The sequence below is a fragment of the Trachurus japonicus genome, chromosome 7 (genome assembly GCF_045865225.1).
Source record: "Trachurus japonicus isolate A0001 chromosome 7, Traja_1.0".
Taxonomy (NCBI): domain Eukaryota; kingdom Metazoa; phylum Chordata; class Actinopteri; order Carangiformes; family Carangidae; genus Trachurus; species Trachurus japonicus.
Window position 1 is genome coordinate 26,944,456 of NC_140913.1, and position 17,489 is coordinate 26,961,944.

The 17,489-nt window shown below is 41.5% G+C and overlaps 1 protein-coding gene across 1 annotated transcript in view; it reads right to left on the reverse strand.

Annotated features, from left to right (window-relative positions):
- The window catches only part of LOC146984933 (nuclear receptor coactivator 3-like), an 84,353-nt gene that overhangs the window by 17,148 nt on the left and 49,716 nt on the right, over positions 1-17,489 (reverse strand). The gene's annotated exons all lie outside the window — the stretch shown is intronic.

A 17,489-nucleotide genomic window follows, 5' to 3' on the forward strand; every position in this document is an offset into this window, starting at 1 on the left:
TTCATTTTATCAAGGATTTTATTACTGAAATAAACACAATTGTAAATACACTACATCAGTGTAATACTATTATATTCCAAACCATTCATTTCGGTTACCTCCAATTTCTATTACCACTACTACTGCTGCTACTACTGAAATTAACTGATTGTTTCTGATTTGACTTTTTTTTTTTATCTTATATTTAAGATATTTGATATATTTAGGAACATGATTCAACTGAATTATGAATATACAGCATCAGGACACAAGCTTTCATGCAAAATCCTTAGCTTTAAATTCCACTAATACTTACAGTAGTAGCCTAGTATACCAGTGGTGGGTGGTGACTGAAATAATTGGGGAGTGATTATCTGCGGCACTCGGCCTGTGACCGAATCACACCCGTGCTATATTCACCAACACCCCACTCCCTCTCGTGTGATATTGCTAAATTATCTTTGCTAACTCTCATTTAAATACAGGCTTGAGCCAATAAAGCAGCATACAGAATGGAGAAGCAGAGCAGCGTGGAAAGAGGAGAGAGAAGTGAGACAGGAGAAGAACAGAGCAGCATGGAAAGAGGAGAGAGAAGCGAGACAGGAGAGAAGAACAGAGCAGCATGGAAAGAGGAGAGAGAAGCGAGACAGAAGAGAAGAACAGAGCAGCGTGGAAAGAGGAGAGAGAAGTGAGAGAGGAGGGAAGAACACAGCAGCATTGACAGGAGGAAGTTACACTATGTCAGTGTAGTCTTGATGTGCATAAAGCATATGTGCAATGTAGATTTATCAATAAAGTACAAATGCAGCTGAAGTTCCATCACTGTATACTATGGAAAAACTAGCAATGTTTTCTTGAACTCAAAAATCACATGCCTGTGCTCCCATTCAAATGTGCCCTGTATGCACTCAGATCTAATGTCTGCACACTCAGATCTAAGTGCACGCACTCAGAACACAAACAGTACATGCTCACAGGTCAAGGTTCCTGCTCAGACGCAAGGCTGACCTCCCCTGCATTTAATATGTTGTGTTACGCAAGCCAATAGGGAGACAACTAGACTGTGGCCAATTAAGTGACGATGCCGCCTTGGGTGCCTTTGTTTTCTTTTGGAGTGCTCCGTAGGGGTGGATAGCCAATGTGGTCTGTTTATGGTCTGTTTGTAAAACTGCTTCTTTCAAAATACACCAGTTCGCCATATCAACCAGCTGTTTGAATTGTCACCTATTTAAGATGCCAGTAATTTATTCATAAGTAGTCTCAAAAAGAATTATTGTAGTTCAGATATCTTTTTTTTTTAATTAAATATTAGCAGACAAACTTTCAAATAGTATAAATACTGCATTATCAGTGTGGTTGTGGTGATAGTCTTGAGGTTAAGCACTCCGCTAAAACCTTGTTTTGCACCATAGGAACGCCGGTTCGCGTCCCGGTCCTGGCACCTTTGCTGCTCAAAGTCCTAGATTAACTTTATTGTTTAATGTTGCTACAACTAAAAACACATCTTTCATATCAATTCCGTATGCAATTTGTAGTAATAGTAGGGTAATGCTATGAAATGAAAGATGTGTTTTGAGTTGTAGCAACATTAAACAATAAACTTACTTGAGGACTTTGACCATTTATGGTAGGTGATCGTCTGTCTCACAAACAATCTATTCCACAGTCTGGACTAGAACCCAAAAGCTCAGCTTCCCAGCTCAAAGTATTGGTGAGTTTTTCCAGAAATCAGGGCTAAAATCGTCAGATTTCACATGAAAAGTTGACCATTGACCCCTGTGAAGGTCGGACGGGTCTGATCTTTGGCATCAACAATCTCCTGTACAGTATGGACAACATACTAAGAGCTCAGCTCCTCAGCTCAAAGCGTTGGTGAGTTTTTCCAGAAATTAGGGCTAAAAGCGTCAGATTTCACATGAAAAGTTTACCTTTGACCCCTGTGAAGGTCGGACAGGTCTGATTTTTGGCATCAACAATCTCCTGTACAGTATGGACAACATACTAAGAGCTCAGTTCCTCAGCTCAAAGCGTTGGTGAGTTTTTCCAGAAATTAGGGCTAAAATCGTCAGATTTCACATGAAAAGTTGACCTTTGACCCCTGTGAAGGTAGAATGGGTCTGTAATTGCAAACACTGGATGGCTCTAGGCCCCTGATAAACCTCTGAACATTTCAGGCTTATAACCCAAAGCGCGTGGAAGCTATTAAAGAATTGCTGTTGAAATGTATATCCTGCAAATGGAGACCGCAAACATGACCATTGCTTTTTGGCCATTTTGGACCCTTCTGAATGGAACAGAGCTCTGATTTTTGGCACAAACAATCTATTCCACAGTCTGGACTAGAACCTACAAGCTCAGCTTCCCAGCTCAAAGTGTTGGTGAGTTTTTCCAGAAACAGGGCTAAAATCGTCAGATTTCACATGAAAAGACTGCCACCCCCACCACTCTCTCACCCAACCACCGGCCCGCATGCTGACTGACATGACCTGTAGTCCAGTGTTTGACAGAAAGAGTTAAAGGTGACAGACTGACAGCCTATGGCTTTTAACTGGGGCCGTTACAATATATTAAATTCAGGGCAGGTCAGCCTTGAGTCTGAGCAGGCACCTTGACCGGTGAGCATGTATGTGTTCTGAGTCCATGCACTTCAGCATGCACATTAGAACACAGTGTATTCTTCATATGGATAAAGCATGTGCAATATGGATTCTTCAATAAAGAACAGACAAAACAAGGGTCCAATATTCACTGTATTCAACAATACAGCTGATTGTCCTATTTGCAGGACGATGCCGCCTTGGGTGCCTTTGTTTTCTTTTGGAGTGCCCCGTAGGGGTGGATAGCCAATGTGGTCTGTTTATGGTCTGTTTGTAAAACTGCTTCTTATAAAATACACCAGTTCGCCATATTAACCAGCTGTTTGAATTGTCACCTATTTAAGATGCCAGTAATTTATTCATAAGTAGTCTCAACAAGAGTTATTGTAGTTCAGATATCTTTTTTTTTTTTTTTATTAAATATTAGCAGACAAAATTTCAAATAGTATAAATACTACATTATTAGTGTGGTTGTGGTGGTAGTCTTGAGGTTAAGCACTCTGCTAAAACCTTGTTTTGCACCATAGGAACGCCGGTTCGCGTCCCGGTCCTGGCATCTTTGCTGCTCAAAGTCCTAGATTAACTTTATTGTTTAATGTTACTACAACTAAAAACACATCTTTCATATCAATTCTGTATGCAATTTGTAGTAATAGTAGGGTAATGCTATGAAATGAAAGATGTGTTTTGAGTTGTAGCAACATTAAACAATAAACTTACTTGAGGACTTTGACCATTTATGGTAGGTGATCGTCTGTCTCCCGCTCAGTCTCCGTCTTGCGAAAGCATAACACTAACCCAAAGTAGTCCACCCCCTGCCTTTGCCCCCCTGGTGTCACACACCAGCATATATTTCATTATACCTTTTTAATCACGTATGTTTACATGTCATCTCTTGTTAAATGTTTAAATAAGAGAATCCGCTGGGTACACAGATTCTATTACTGTAACAGTTATTAAAAATAATAAAATGAATGCAGTAAGGGTGCTGGTGCCGGGATGCGAACCGGCAACCCATGGTGTAAAACAATATATTTAACCAGGTACTTAACCTCCAGACTATCTCTCCTACCATACTCCTCATGCAGTTTTTATACTATATAAAATATAGCTCACTAAAATTGGAATTACTTATAAAATAATTTATACAGAAATATGCTGGCAAATTGGTGTATTGTGAGAGAAGCAGTTTTACAAACAGACAATAATCAGACCATTGGCTACCTGCCCCTTCGTCACTTGATTGGCCACAATCTAGCTGTCTCCCTATTGACTTGCGTAACATAATACAGTATTTGTGTCCGAGTCAACATTTTATTTAACTTCAACAAGCGAGCATTCTCAGCTTACAGTCAACAGCATAAACTTCTGGTTTTCCTACTCACAGACCCCAAGACTGCCACCCCCACCACTCTCTCACCCAACCACCGGCCCGCACGCTGACTGACATGACCTGTAGTCCAGTGTTTGACAGAAAGAGTTAAAGGTGACAGACTGACAGCCTATGGCTTTTAACTGGGGCCGTTACAATATATTAAATGCAGGGCAGGTCAGCCTTGAGTCTGAGCAGACACCTTGACCGCATGTATGTGTTCTGAGTCCATGCACTTCAGCATGCACATTAGAACACAGTGTATTCTTCATATGGATAAAGCATGTGCAATATGTGTCTACAGACAAAACAAGGATCTAATAATCACTGTATTCAACAATACAGCTGATTGTCCTACTTGCAGAGAACTTGAGAGCATCACTGTTTATTTAAAAAAATCAGTTAAAGGTCAAATATCAAGAAAACGGTGACCCCTGACCATTCTGACGGTCGCGTGGCTCTGAAACTTTGCACAGTAGATGGTCCTGAGGCTGTGATACATGTTATATCAGCCCTGTAGCCCAAATGATGAGTAAAGAAATTGTATTTTGGGGCATCAGGTGAAGTTCAGACACTTTCTGAATGTCTTTTCGGCTGCCACTAGCCGACCTTTGACCCCACAGACCACAAATAATCAGGAGCTATCAGGCTCATAGCCTTCTACACCTCGAATGTCTCGGAATGTCTTGAGCAGTGAGCGAAATATGCTGGGGCCGCTGCCGTTGGCACATGAATCTCCGCTTGCCCTGATAGCGTTAGCTCGGTGGCTAACAGTAGCCCTGCATCCCGAGCCACAGTCCAGGTGAGTCTCTGCAGCATCAGACCCACGGCTGACTGCCACAGCAACAACGAGGGCCGCCGCCATCAGCACGGGCCTAGTGTTAGCCGCCGAGGTGCACTATCAGGGCAAACTGAGATTAGTCTGCTGAACGGCGGCGGCCCTCATCTTTGTTGCTGTGGCGGTCAGCTGTGGGACGGACGCTGTGGCTCACCTGGACTGTGGCTGTTTTGGCTTTTAGAGTTTTGCACCAGTGGCAATGGCACTTGGTCCCATTGTGGCAGTCTCATTAGTTTGTGGAATTAAAAGTCAAGCTTTATGTTTCACATAAGAACAGCGCTGCCTCTGGGATCAGTAGACTATGTTCAAATAACACCACATTTACATCAATAAATGTTTTACAATGAACTGATCATTCTGCATTACATTTTACTAAGACAGAGAGGACTGGTAGCTCCAGCGGTAGTGACAGCAAACGGTCACTCGTCGTCATTCTTGAGGTATTTATATTATTACTGTGTCTCTAAAATTAAGCACTGTACAGAAATTAGTATTTTTTTGCATGGTTTCATCAATACAAAACTCCAATTTCACTTTACAGGGACTTTAAAGTTTCAGCCTCCTAGTCCAAAATGTGTGGAAGTTATTAATATAAAGATGATGATGATAGCAATACTGTCGTTATTAATATCATTATTGCTAATAATAACAACAACAACAACAGTATTAGTATATGAAGGCTATAGCACCATTCAAAACATTTATGAAAGTGCTTTGCAGGGGGAAAAAAGATTTTAAAAAAAAACAGAATAAGGGATGATGAGTACAATGAAGACAAGAGTGGTAGATAATAATGGCAAAAAGTGATGATGCTGATGCTATGATGAGAAGAATAACAATAATAAAGAATTTTGTGATTTAAATAGATGGCCATATAAACATTAAAGTTTCAGCCTCCTCATCCAAGGCGTGTGGAAGTTATTAAAGAAAAGCTGTTAAAATAGATGTCATTTCATTTCAAAGTCTTGGTGATTTATTCAAGGAAAAGGTGTCAAAAAGGTCAAATTTAACACTGATGAGTGACCTCTGATACTGAGGGTCACACGGGTGTCAAACTTAACATGCAACAGAAAGCTTATACAGCTATGCAGTCCTTCCACCTACTCTGGCTGATAACTATCTTATTACACACAGTCTGATTTTTAATGTCCCCATCCCGACCATGCCCCTCCCTCTCTCTGTCTCAGCCCGCTAAAGGAAACATGGAGGCTCCTGTGTCAGCCGTGTTCCCAAGGAGGAGGAAATAATCATATAAGGCAGTGTGTGGCTTATTAATAAAACTCCCCTGTAACAGCATTGATCAATTCAATTAACATGGAATGCAATCTGCTTTCACATTTCGCTTTAAAAATGTGTGTAAAAACTTGGATAAGAGGTGAAATGTCTTCCTAGAGAAGTGCAAGTCCAGCTGCCTTTGATTTAATTTGCCCAGAAGCTATGACCGGGACAAATGAGAATATCTGCAAGCAACCTGATTTTTGAGGTCCCCATCCGGACTATGCCCCCCCCCCCCTCCCTCAGTCTCTGCCCGCCAGACGGTCAGGCATGTTCGCGCTTGCTGGAGCCACTTTTTTTTCCCCTCAGTAAATGAGCAGTTCGCTTCACGACACCTGTAGCCTGTCACAAGCACATGGTGCGCTTTGGACACGGACGCGTTAGCACTGCGGGGTGCGCTGGGGGATCCAGCGGGGTGCGCTGGGGGATACACCAAGCGCTCCTTTGCCAACTACAGCACCTGCGCTTGACGAGGGAACAGGAAGTCACAGTGTGTCTGAGGCCGTGTTGACAGCAGGTCTGGAGGTAGCCGAGCTGGATTCGTGATGGAGACGGTGAGCATTAAGTTACTGAAATGTGTTTTTTAGTTACATTTATTACAACTGTACAATTGTGTCCAGCTACATTCTTCGGTCGGGAGATCATTTTTCAGACTAAAAGTTAGCTAACGTTAGCTGCTAGCTGCTAGCTGCTAGCTGACTGCACGCTGCAGCAGGACAGGGCTGAAGGCCTATGGTACCGAGTAGAGTATTTGCTCGGCTTGGGCGGTAACCGAGTACCACTTGACCTACTCGGATACCGCCACCGCGACCCCCCCCCCCCCTCGGTGCTCGGTGGCGGCATCAAAGCCCTTGTCCCTCCGCTGATACTCGGACCCCCGGGTCTGCACAGCTCTGTTTTTAGGCTGTAATTGTACTGCTGCTGACCAACACCTCGTTCTGGGTCCGTTATTGTTTATTTAGGCCGAAATGTTAATGGTTTATTTATTGAAGTGTGCCCTGCCGTTATAAGAGATAGGGACAATTTCATTCCGTGGCATTCCTTCTTTTCTTTTTTTTTTGCGAGTGATTTGAGGAAGGATCTATGAGGAAAAACATCACCCTGTATGGACAACTGTTTCAGCTGTTTGTTATAAAAAGAAGTGTGTGATTATGAAAAAATGTGTGTTACTTTACTGTCCGATTTACATGGCAGGCAGTTCCCCCTCTTAATTATAAGTGATGTAACAGGACAGCGGTCTCCGGCCGCTCCACTTTGAAATGCTGAATGTGTTGACATGTTGACTGTCTGTGCCGACAGGAGGATGGCCCAAGCTTGAGATCCACAGGACTCGGCTCTGAATGTAAAGGTATGTAATAACACAATCCAGAAAGTAACTCTTCAAACCTGAATCCTTCTTTGCATCCTGTTTATTATTTATCTGTTTTTTTAATCCAACCATGCTTGTGCTTTTGTTTTGCTCTGCATATCTGATGTTTTCTTCTGAATGACCATAAAAAGAATATTGAATCTTGATTCAGTAATGATGGGGAAACGTAACTTGGGACAGCTGAGCACTCAATCCTCTGTTAAAGAATACTGTTAGTGTTACTGTTACTCTTTAGTAAATGTATATGATCATTAATTAGTTAGTTTGCATTTTGGTATAATTATATAATTGGTTTCTCATGTGTAACTATTAATAATTTGCAGGCTGAGTGAGGAGCAGCTGATCCTCCACTAAATCGTGCCAGCTAAATTATAAAGAAAGAATAAAAGACAATATTAGTTGAGTATTTTCTCATAAGTCTCAACATCAAACAGACCTTTGCTCTGGAGCTACAGTTTGTCAACCCTTTGAACTACTGTATGACTGTACACAAGCTTACCCCGAGTTCACACAGTAACAATCCACAAATCAGTTGTTTGAGTCACAGCTGTTCAGTGTTTGAAGAATGGTATCTTCAAATTAAAGGGCTGTTCAACAAGAGATAAGTAAGAAAGTTATGTTTATTTTTTACAGCACTTTTAAAAGAAAAAATTCACAAAGTGAGGAGGTAGATAGTTAGCAGAGGAGCCCACATTTCATTAAAAGACCTTTCATTACCCTTCACAACTGTAATAAGACTTTCATGGGGGAGGACCCGGAATATTTTCCTATACCATAGGTGACAGTAGGTGGTTTATCATTGATCCAGTTAATTAAATGCATTTTCTGGCCAGTGATAGAAATTTCTCACATAATTTGAACTTCTAATGGGTTAGAGTCGCCTCCCCTCAAGCCAGGGTCCTTCCTCACCTTTACTTTAAAGATACCACCCAGTTCCTGTGAGATTATAGGCTACCCCAAAATCTTTTTTTTAATCAATTTACATAGCCAGAAATAATGGAATATGTTCCAACCTCTCTAAGATACTTATTACACAGAGGTGAAATCTGACGGTCCATCTTATTTAGTATGTATGGAGTTAGGTGTAGACAGTGTAATATTTTATACGGTCTCTCTCAGTCTGTTATATGTAAAGGTGGATTTAAATACTTACATTTATATTTTCTGATTTTTATTTTTAGATGCTGATGGTGGCAGTGAGCCTCAGCTGGAGGAGGAGGTAGGTTATGCCATCGTCTTTGAGTTCTTAAAAGTAACATTTACTGGTGTTTGTGTTATTCTGTGGAGTCTGTTCAGTTTAAAATTTGATGGTTTTGACTCCTTTGAGTCTGCTTAGACAGCCTCAAAGTGTCTGAACAGACTCGTGCTGTCTGCTCTGTTTAAAAAAAATTGTGCTCTGGTCAGACAACTTAAGATTAGTACGTGGTGTTCTGCACAATGATTAAATTTCTGCATCATGGTGCCATGGTGTGACCCTTTGTTACATGATGTTGTTCCTCCTCTTTGCTCTGTCTCTTTACATGGTCCCTTCAAATTAGATTTAAATGCCAAAAATAAAAAAGCTATATAGCTTTTACTGAACATTCTGAATGTTTTTTCACAATGTTTCACAGGCAAAAAGTCGCCATATGCTTTATATAGGCCTACAGAAGGTGAAAGCTCACCATGATGTGTGTGAAAAGCACTATGAGGCAGCGCAGGCAGAGAGGCAAATGGAGAGGAAGAGGACCGTGGTTCTACATCATCAGCAGGATACAGCAGTGAGTCATGCTACACCTTTTAAACAGGGATGCCTAGATCTAATACTAAGACTGGATATAGTTCTGACATTGAGTAAATAGCTGGATCGGGTAAATGAGGCCCATTTATGACACTGATCTATTTACTTCATGCTTGTGATATAGTGTGAAACCAGTAACAGTTTCATGTGTAGTAGCAAGGCAAGGCAATTTTATTTGTATAGCCCGTTTTTACAAACAGTTTGTCTCAAAGGGCTTTTCTAGTGGAAATTGTAGTTCTCATTAGTATTAGAATACTTACCTTTACTTGTCTGTAACAACATCTCTGTCTCGTCTGTCCGTCCTGGGTGAGGGATCTCTCCTCTGTTGCTCACCCTGAGCTTTCTCCTGGTTTTCCCTGTTAAAAGGGTTTTCCATGGAGTTTTTCCTCAGTGGATGTGAGGGTCTAAGATCAGAGGATGTTGGTATTATGCCATGTAAAGCCCTTTGAGACAAACTGCTGGTTAAAATGGGCTATACAAATAAAATTGCTTTGCATTACCTGTTCTGGTTAATAGAGAGCATGTCAGTGTTTTCTCCCAAAAATGAGATCTCAGATACTTACCAAGCAGGACTTAGAAATCTGACTTTTAACCCCCCCCCCCTTTTTTTTTTTTTAGGTGGACGTAGAGGCTCTGACTGGGGAATCGAGCTTTGAGTTTAGCGAAGATGACTATGACACTGGAACAACAAACAGTGATACCTCAGTGGAACTAGAAAGGAAGAGGAAAGTACAAAAAAGGCCTGATGCAGCGGATGAAAAGCGGATTGCACGTCTGCCGTCCTGGGTGAGGGATCCCTCCTCTGTTGCTCACCCTGAGGTTTCTCCTGGTTTTCCCTGTTAAAAGGGTTTTCTATGGAGTTTTTCCTCAGTGGATGTGAGGGTCTAAGGACAGAGGATGTTGTTACGATGCCATGTGAAGCCCTTTGAGACAAACTGCTGGTTAAAACGGGCTATACCTGTTCTCATTTTTGGGAGAAAACACTGACATGCTCTCTATTAACCAGATCTGCTGTGAAAAAAAGAGATTTCAGATACTTACCAAGCAGGACTTAGAAATCTGACTTTTAACCCCCCCTCTCTCTTTTTTTTATTTTTTAGGTGGACGTAGAGGCTCTGACTGGGGAATCAAGCTTTGAGTTTAGCGAAGATGACTATGACCCTGGAACAACAAACAGTGATACCTCAGTGGTATGGAATATAGGTTTAATTTAATGCTGTAGCAATGTTGAATATGCACAATAGAGGCACAATATGAACAGTGAAAACAGTCTGAATATCATGAAATGCTGAAGTTTCATTTCCTGTATGCACTAGAGATATGATGACAAATCACTGTTTACACTATAGAACCAATAAACAGGGAGTCTAGCTGAGGTCCAGCTTCAGAATCTTAACTCACCTGTACCATGTACTGTCTGAGCTCCTGGTGGAACCTTAACATTCAGTCCTGCCTGATCTACCAGTGATGGAAAGGGGTCACAATATGGTCAACACTAGGTCTACTGCAGGGGTACCCAAATATATTTGGGCCAGAATTTTTCACAACAGAATCCTCGGGGGCCAGACATTCATAGGCCTAGATTGAAATTAAATTAACCTTTTGCCTATTTAGTTATTCATATTTTATTACAGGGACAATATTTTTATTTATACACATCTTTGGTGTTTTGTATTACATAAAATGAAAAATCTTGACCTTATCATATCATTTCCATATCTTACTGTAACTTTACACTGCTGACTTCTGTTTCTCTTCTATAAAACATATTCTACATTTTGGATGTGACGTCTTTCCTCACTTGAGCTTCCTTCACCTTTCAAAATAGGCAAAGCTCAGTAGGAAACAGTAGGAGAGACACAGGGTGAAGCCATCTGTAGACCTAGTAATGTTTTATGTTAAAGTTTCATATTCATCAGGTTCACTACTTCTTTTACTAAGAGAGCTGTTGTGTTTCCAGAAAAATCCAGTGAGAGTGGGAGATCCACCAGTGGAAAGGACAGGGCGCCTCCAGCTCAAGGTAATGTTTATGTTGAACTCTGTTTTCCTCTTCATGTCCTTCTCTCTCCTTGGCCCTCATTTATCAAACTTGCGCAGGATCTGGTGTAGATTCTGGTGTAAATAGCAGTGTGTGCCAAGTGTCACGTGTGATTTACGAAAAGTGTGTACGCTGCTGATTTCGGCGTAGAACCGGCGTGGTGGTGATAAATCCGGCGGCTGAAAACGATCGTAATTTAAATGTCCCGCCCCGATATATTCCTGCTTTAGAGGCGTCGCCCTGCCCCTTTTACCACACGGAGACACGGAAGACGGCCAAGAAGAGACTTTACTGATATTTCCACGGTCAACAGAGAGTGGGCGGCAACATGAAATATCTGGACATTGACAGAGTGATAGTTTATGTGATTGATAAAAGCGTGGATGGAGGCTGCAGACGCACGTGTCACTGACGACGTTAGAAAACCCAGCGATCGCATGCTCCTGCAGTTTACTAAACACAAGCGCAACACAAGTGATTAAGGAGAAATCATATTACTGCCATGACCGCTACTGTATAAACATCAGCACCGATGGTTCAGCTGATGGAGGGATGTCAAACACCGGCCCGATCCCCCGCTGACAGGCCCTGCTGACGGGAGGAAAAAAAAAACCTCCGCTGTGACAATCAGCTGCACCTGGACAGGTAGCGGAGCTCTCCCTCCTCAACCGGGGCTCCGGTGTCCGGCAGAGAGACACTGAAGTCGTCCGTTCATCACTCTGTTGCAGGACATGTTGGACGTTTGTGTGTAACAGTAACAGGTCTGTCACTGATCTGTCACATCCTGGTTTTTAATTCAACATGTGGTCCACATCGCTGCATGAGTAGGTTGTGGTTTAATAATCATTCTGACAGCAGCACTCGTTCCCTCATGTTCTACGCTGGTTCCAGATGCGCGTCGTTCAGACTGATAAAAGCCGATCCTTGCAGTGAATTTGGTGTCCACCCATTTTTTTGGTGTACGCAAGTTTGATAAATGAGGGCCACTGTCCTTATGTTAAAGTTTCATATTCATCAGGTTCACTACTTCTTTTACTAAGAGAGCTGTTGTGTTTCCAGAAAAATCCAGTGAGAGCGAGAGATCCACCAGTGGAAAGGACAGAGCGCCTCCAGCTCAAGGTAATGTTTATGTTGAACTCTGTCTTCCTCTCCTCTCCTCTCCTCTCCTCTCCTCTCCTCTCCTCTCCTCTCCTCTCCTCTCCTCTTCATCTCCTCTCCTCTCCTCTCCTCTCCTCTCCTCTCCTCTCCTCTCCTCTCCTCTCCTCTTCATCTCCTCTCCTCTCCTCTTCATCTCCTCTCCTCTCCTCTCCTCTTCATCTCCTCTCCTCTCCTCCTCTCCTTTCCTCTCCTCTCCTCTTCATCTCCTTACCTCTGTCTTTCTCTGTCCTTATGTTAAAGTTTCATATTCATCAGGTTCACTACTTCTTTTACTAAGAGAGCTGTTGTGTTTCCAGAAAAATCCAGTGAGAGCAAGAGATCCACCAGTGGAAAGGACAGAGCCCCTCCAGCTCAAGGTAATGTTTATGTTTAACTCTGTCTTCCTCTCCTCTCCTCTCCTCTTCATCTCCTTACCTCTGTCTTTCTCTGTCCTTATGTTAAAGTTTCATATTCATCAGGTTCACTACTTCTTTTACTAAGAGAGCTGTTGTGTTTACAGAAAAATCCAGTGAGAGCGAGATATCCACCAGTGGAAAGGACAGAGCGCCTCCAGCTCAAGGTAATGTTTACAGTAAATAGTACAACATGAGTGTTATGGACATGTCTGAGGCCCGTACTATGAAGAAGGTTCAACATAGCGAGTCTTTGTGTAATATGTTCTGGGTTAACAAAACCTGAAACACCTAAACAGAGTTAAATGGTATCACAAAGGTGGTTATCAACTTGGTTTGTCAAGTCCAGCTCTCAGCTTTTTGCTGTATGCGCGTTCACATAAAGAGGTTGGGTGTACATATGAATATACAGTGAATTTTTAGGTGCTCTCATAGCTTTTTGTCTCTGTACAACGACAACAAAGACCATTTTAACTGTGAAAATAGCATAGAGCTATTCAAGATTTGTGTTTGGGCAACACCATGTAACAGGTGAAACACTGAAATTTATTTATTCTTGGCCAAAGCAAATTGAAATGATAAACTTAACTGATTATTTGTAGTGCTGCGAGCACACAACTTTTTTCAGTGTCCTCCTGACACTCATGTCAAGAGTGAGCAGTGTATTCCCTCAGCTGAACATCTGTAGGCGTTCAACATCCAAACGTGTGTGGACGGGAATATTCTACAGTAAAAACTTTGGATATATTAAAAAAAACATGTTCATGTGGATAGGGCCTGAGAGAGAAAGTAAACACCAGCTGATCAGCACGTTCTCTCCCTCCATACAAATGCTGGTTCTGATCCAGCTCCACTGAACTTTCAAAGGTGACACCAGCTCCAAACACGCTAGATTGTTAAACAGCGACGCTTTTCACCGTGGTGATGTAGCCCGGTTAAAAGAGAACCACCTTCATGATGGAGGAAAGCCTGGCTTTAGACTCAACATACCTTGCTAACCCACTAAACTGGCTTCACACACAGTACAAGCCTCTGGTTACCAGAATAAACCTGAGGTTGTTGATCTCAACATTCATGAGGTCACTTTCAAAGTTTAATAACTGTCAAGAAGTATAAACACTTTGGATAATGGTTAGTTTATAGACCAGGACAGAAATGAATACATTTCTTTCAGTTATTATTGAGCGTAGCTGTCAATAACAATGTGTTTGATGGTTGAAGGTTTAATGTGGTTTAAGTTGATTTTGTGTACAAAGTAGAGACTGTTAAATGGCCTGTATTTCTTACTCTGATCAGCCTCAACAGTAAATCCTGTTAACCTCTGTGTATAACCTGTGTTGCTCGACTGTTTTTAAGTACTGTGTCTACTATCAAGAAATCATTTGCACCAATGTTGAAATAGGCACCCGCCCCGCTCTTAACGATGTTCATTAGTTTGAGTCCAGTGTTCTAGAACATTAAGCCATTGTTGTATTTTATCCAGGTTCTTCAAAAGGGAGACAAACGTGGACGGAGGAGGAGGTCCAGGCAGTGGAGAAGATGCTAATTTCCAGGAAGGTTCCCAGCAAAGAAGACTGTGAGAGGTGCATTGAGTCATCTCCACAGGCTCTCCAGTACAGGGACTGGAAAGCTGTAAAATTCTACATCAAAAACAGAATTGATGCTGCGAAAAGAGATAAGCGATTCTGAATTTATTTATTATTTTTTTTGAGTTCAAGGACAATTACAGGCAAATTCAACTCGGGGCTGTATTTTCCTAAAATTTCAGGTCTAAAAGAAGGAATCTGAAGATTTTCAGTATAATTGCTTCCTGTTTTGCGGCAGTTCTGCTGCTTAGGCTGTTTACATCCCTCAAAGCCACAGACAGCGTCAAACATGCGCCCAGAAGTCTTGCGGAGTCTTGTGCGAGACCCAAGTTGACGCTTGGTGTATTCAGGTGCAGTCGGAAGCTCCTGTTTGCGTCATAACACAGGAATATCAACTCTTGACTTGCTTGAAGTCTGGTGCATGTTTTGAGTCGCCATCTGACGCTGTTTGTAAACCGGAAATCGTCAGATTCCTTCTTTTAGACATAAAATGTTAGGAAAATACAGCCCCGTGTTGAATTTGCCTGGAATTGTCCAAAAACACAGTTTTCTCATCCAAAATCGTCCAATATCTACGTCTCCTCATTGGATAAAGGTTGTAGGATACAAGAAAATGTTCTCCTCAGCTTACAGCAGAGCAGAGTGACTGACAGACCCGTGTTTCAGACCAAACACTCTATGTAAGTGACTGCTGTGGGAAGATACAACTATTTAAGACTTAGATTTACACAAACATTCCACTGACTTCTGCTTTAAACACCACCATTTTTCCTCTTTCCATTGCAATCACTACTTTACCGAGCTTGGCCAATTGTAATGTTCCCTCTGGCAGCCTGTAGTATTTGCGATGAACTTGAATATCATGACCTAAAAAGTCTGCTAGATTGTCCATTTCATTTTCCTTCAGATTAAAGCAGAAGTCAGCGGAATATTTGTGTTAATTTAAGTCTTAAATAGTTCTATTTTCCCACAGCAATCACTTACATAGAGTGTTTGGTTATTTTTCTTCATTTTGTCTCTTTTGTTAGTAGATTTCTACTAAATTCACCAAGAGTTAACAGCTACTGTGACACACTGTGTTGTGCCTGTTGTCTGACCCATGTCATGTCAGATGTCATTGTAAAGCTCCCTCTCGCCTGAACGGTGTAGGCTCCAAAAATTGTCATCTCCTCTGTATCCGCAACCAATTGTAAAAGTATGTTTTACATTAACAATTGTTAATCACTATAAGTGTTTTAAAGGCCGTTTTCTCAAAGTGAGTTGTTCCTCATAAGTGCTGCTGAAGTGGAGATTTCTAGCTTAGACACCAAACCTTCCAGTTTTATTTCTGTTTATATTGTGAAGGTTTTTACAGAGGGAACTGTTGATATATCGTTCACAGCCTGATTTTATACAACATTTTATCCCTTTCTCTGTAAAAGGTTGAATAAACCAAACCACTTCTTATTACAGTTTTATGAAGTCTTGATTCAGCAAAATACAAATTCGTGAAATTATCGTTTACTTTTGTAAGTATATCTGTCGACTTTACTTAAGCAATATCACACTTGATGTTGTACTGAATATCAGCACATGTGACTCAGTCATAGGCACAAGGCTTTATTTCTCCTTAGAACACGGCTCTCTTGAATACTCGATTCTGATTGGTCAATCACCAAAATTCTGCTGTGTTTATTTCTTGATAGACCACCGCTGAGCCGTCGTCAGGCGTGTTACTAAGGACGCCGCTCAGATCAGAGTAGCACAGAGGAGATATGTGATCTGCGTATCTGTGAACTATGCAGGATATTGACCTTGTGTTTCAAGTTTTACCGTCCTTAAACAGCCTCGGACTAATGTTGATGCCAGATAAATGACTTGTAGCTTGTCACAGGAAGAGTGGAGGCTCGTTTTCTACACCGGCGCTGCTGAACCAAACCTGCATGATCAGAGTCTCGGACCCGGGCTGTCTCACGGCTCTCGTCTTGGTGCGGTGGCACAGCGAGCCCACGACACAGACACAGACGCACCCCGAAACCGCAATTTATGGTTTAATTAATTATTTCACTCGTAAGCCGTGTTCTAAGCGGGATAATGTATAGTTGGTCGGTTGTTAATGGAGAACTATACATTATCCCTTACATAACCGATCTTCATGATATTCTAATCCTCTCCTGTCACTTGTCTATGTTGCTCCAACAACCAGTGCTAACAGATGCGGTTATGTCTGTTCATGCACATCTGGTTATTGTAGCTTCTCTAATTAATAGGACTAATAGTGCTAACACGTCTATAGTGGTGATCACTCAGATGCAAATTACTGTTTATTTAGTAGATCCTTATACTTATTCACAGTCTGCTGTATTATTGAATATGTAACAAGTATACAGTGATGGACCTTCAGCTGCATTTGTACTATATTGATAAATCTAAAATCTACATTGCACATATGCTTTATGCACATTAAGACTACACTGACATAGTGTAACTTCCTCCTGTCAATGCTGCTCTGTTCTTTGCTCTGTTCTTCTCCTGTCCCGCTTCTCTCTCCTCTTTCCACGCTGCTCTGCTTCTCCATTCTGTATGCTGCTTTATTGGCTCAAGCCTGTATTTAAATGAGAGTTAGCAAAGATAACGTGCATTATAACACACTGCATCGGTTGATACCTACAGTATATACCAGTAATTGCATCTTTCAGCACTTAGTTTCCCATCATTTGTGACTTAACTGGTCTATATCTGTGCCAGTCCCAGCTGACAAGGTGCAGGTGAGGTTCACCTGCTCAGGGCACTCGTCACTGCAACACTGTGCTGGTTTAATGTACATGCAAAAACAAAATTACATTGTAGACAATATAGGCACCATTTTTTCTCTTCTAAATAATCATTTTTTGCTGATTGCAGAACATTTTACTTTAATTTCTGCTCTTAAACAGACTTGTAAATGAATAGAGAAAAAAAATGTAATAGCTTGACACCTGGTGGTGGTTTGTGGTATGACACTAAAGAGGCGTCCCCAGCGAAATAGAAAAACCTGAAAAAATCTATTTGAAAAAACTTGGGAATTTTACTGACTTTTCTGGTCAGAAGTGCTTTAAAAAAAATCAGAGAATTGATTTTGACTAC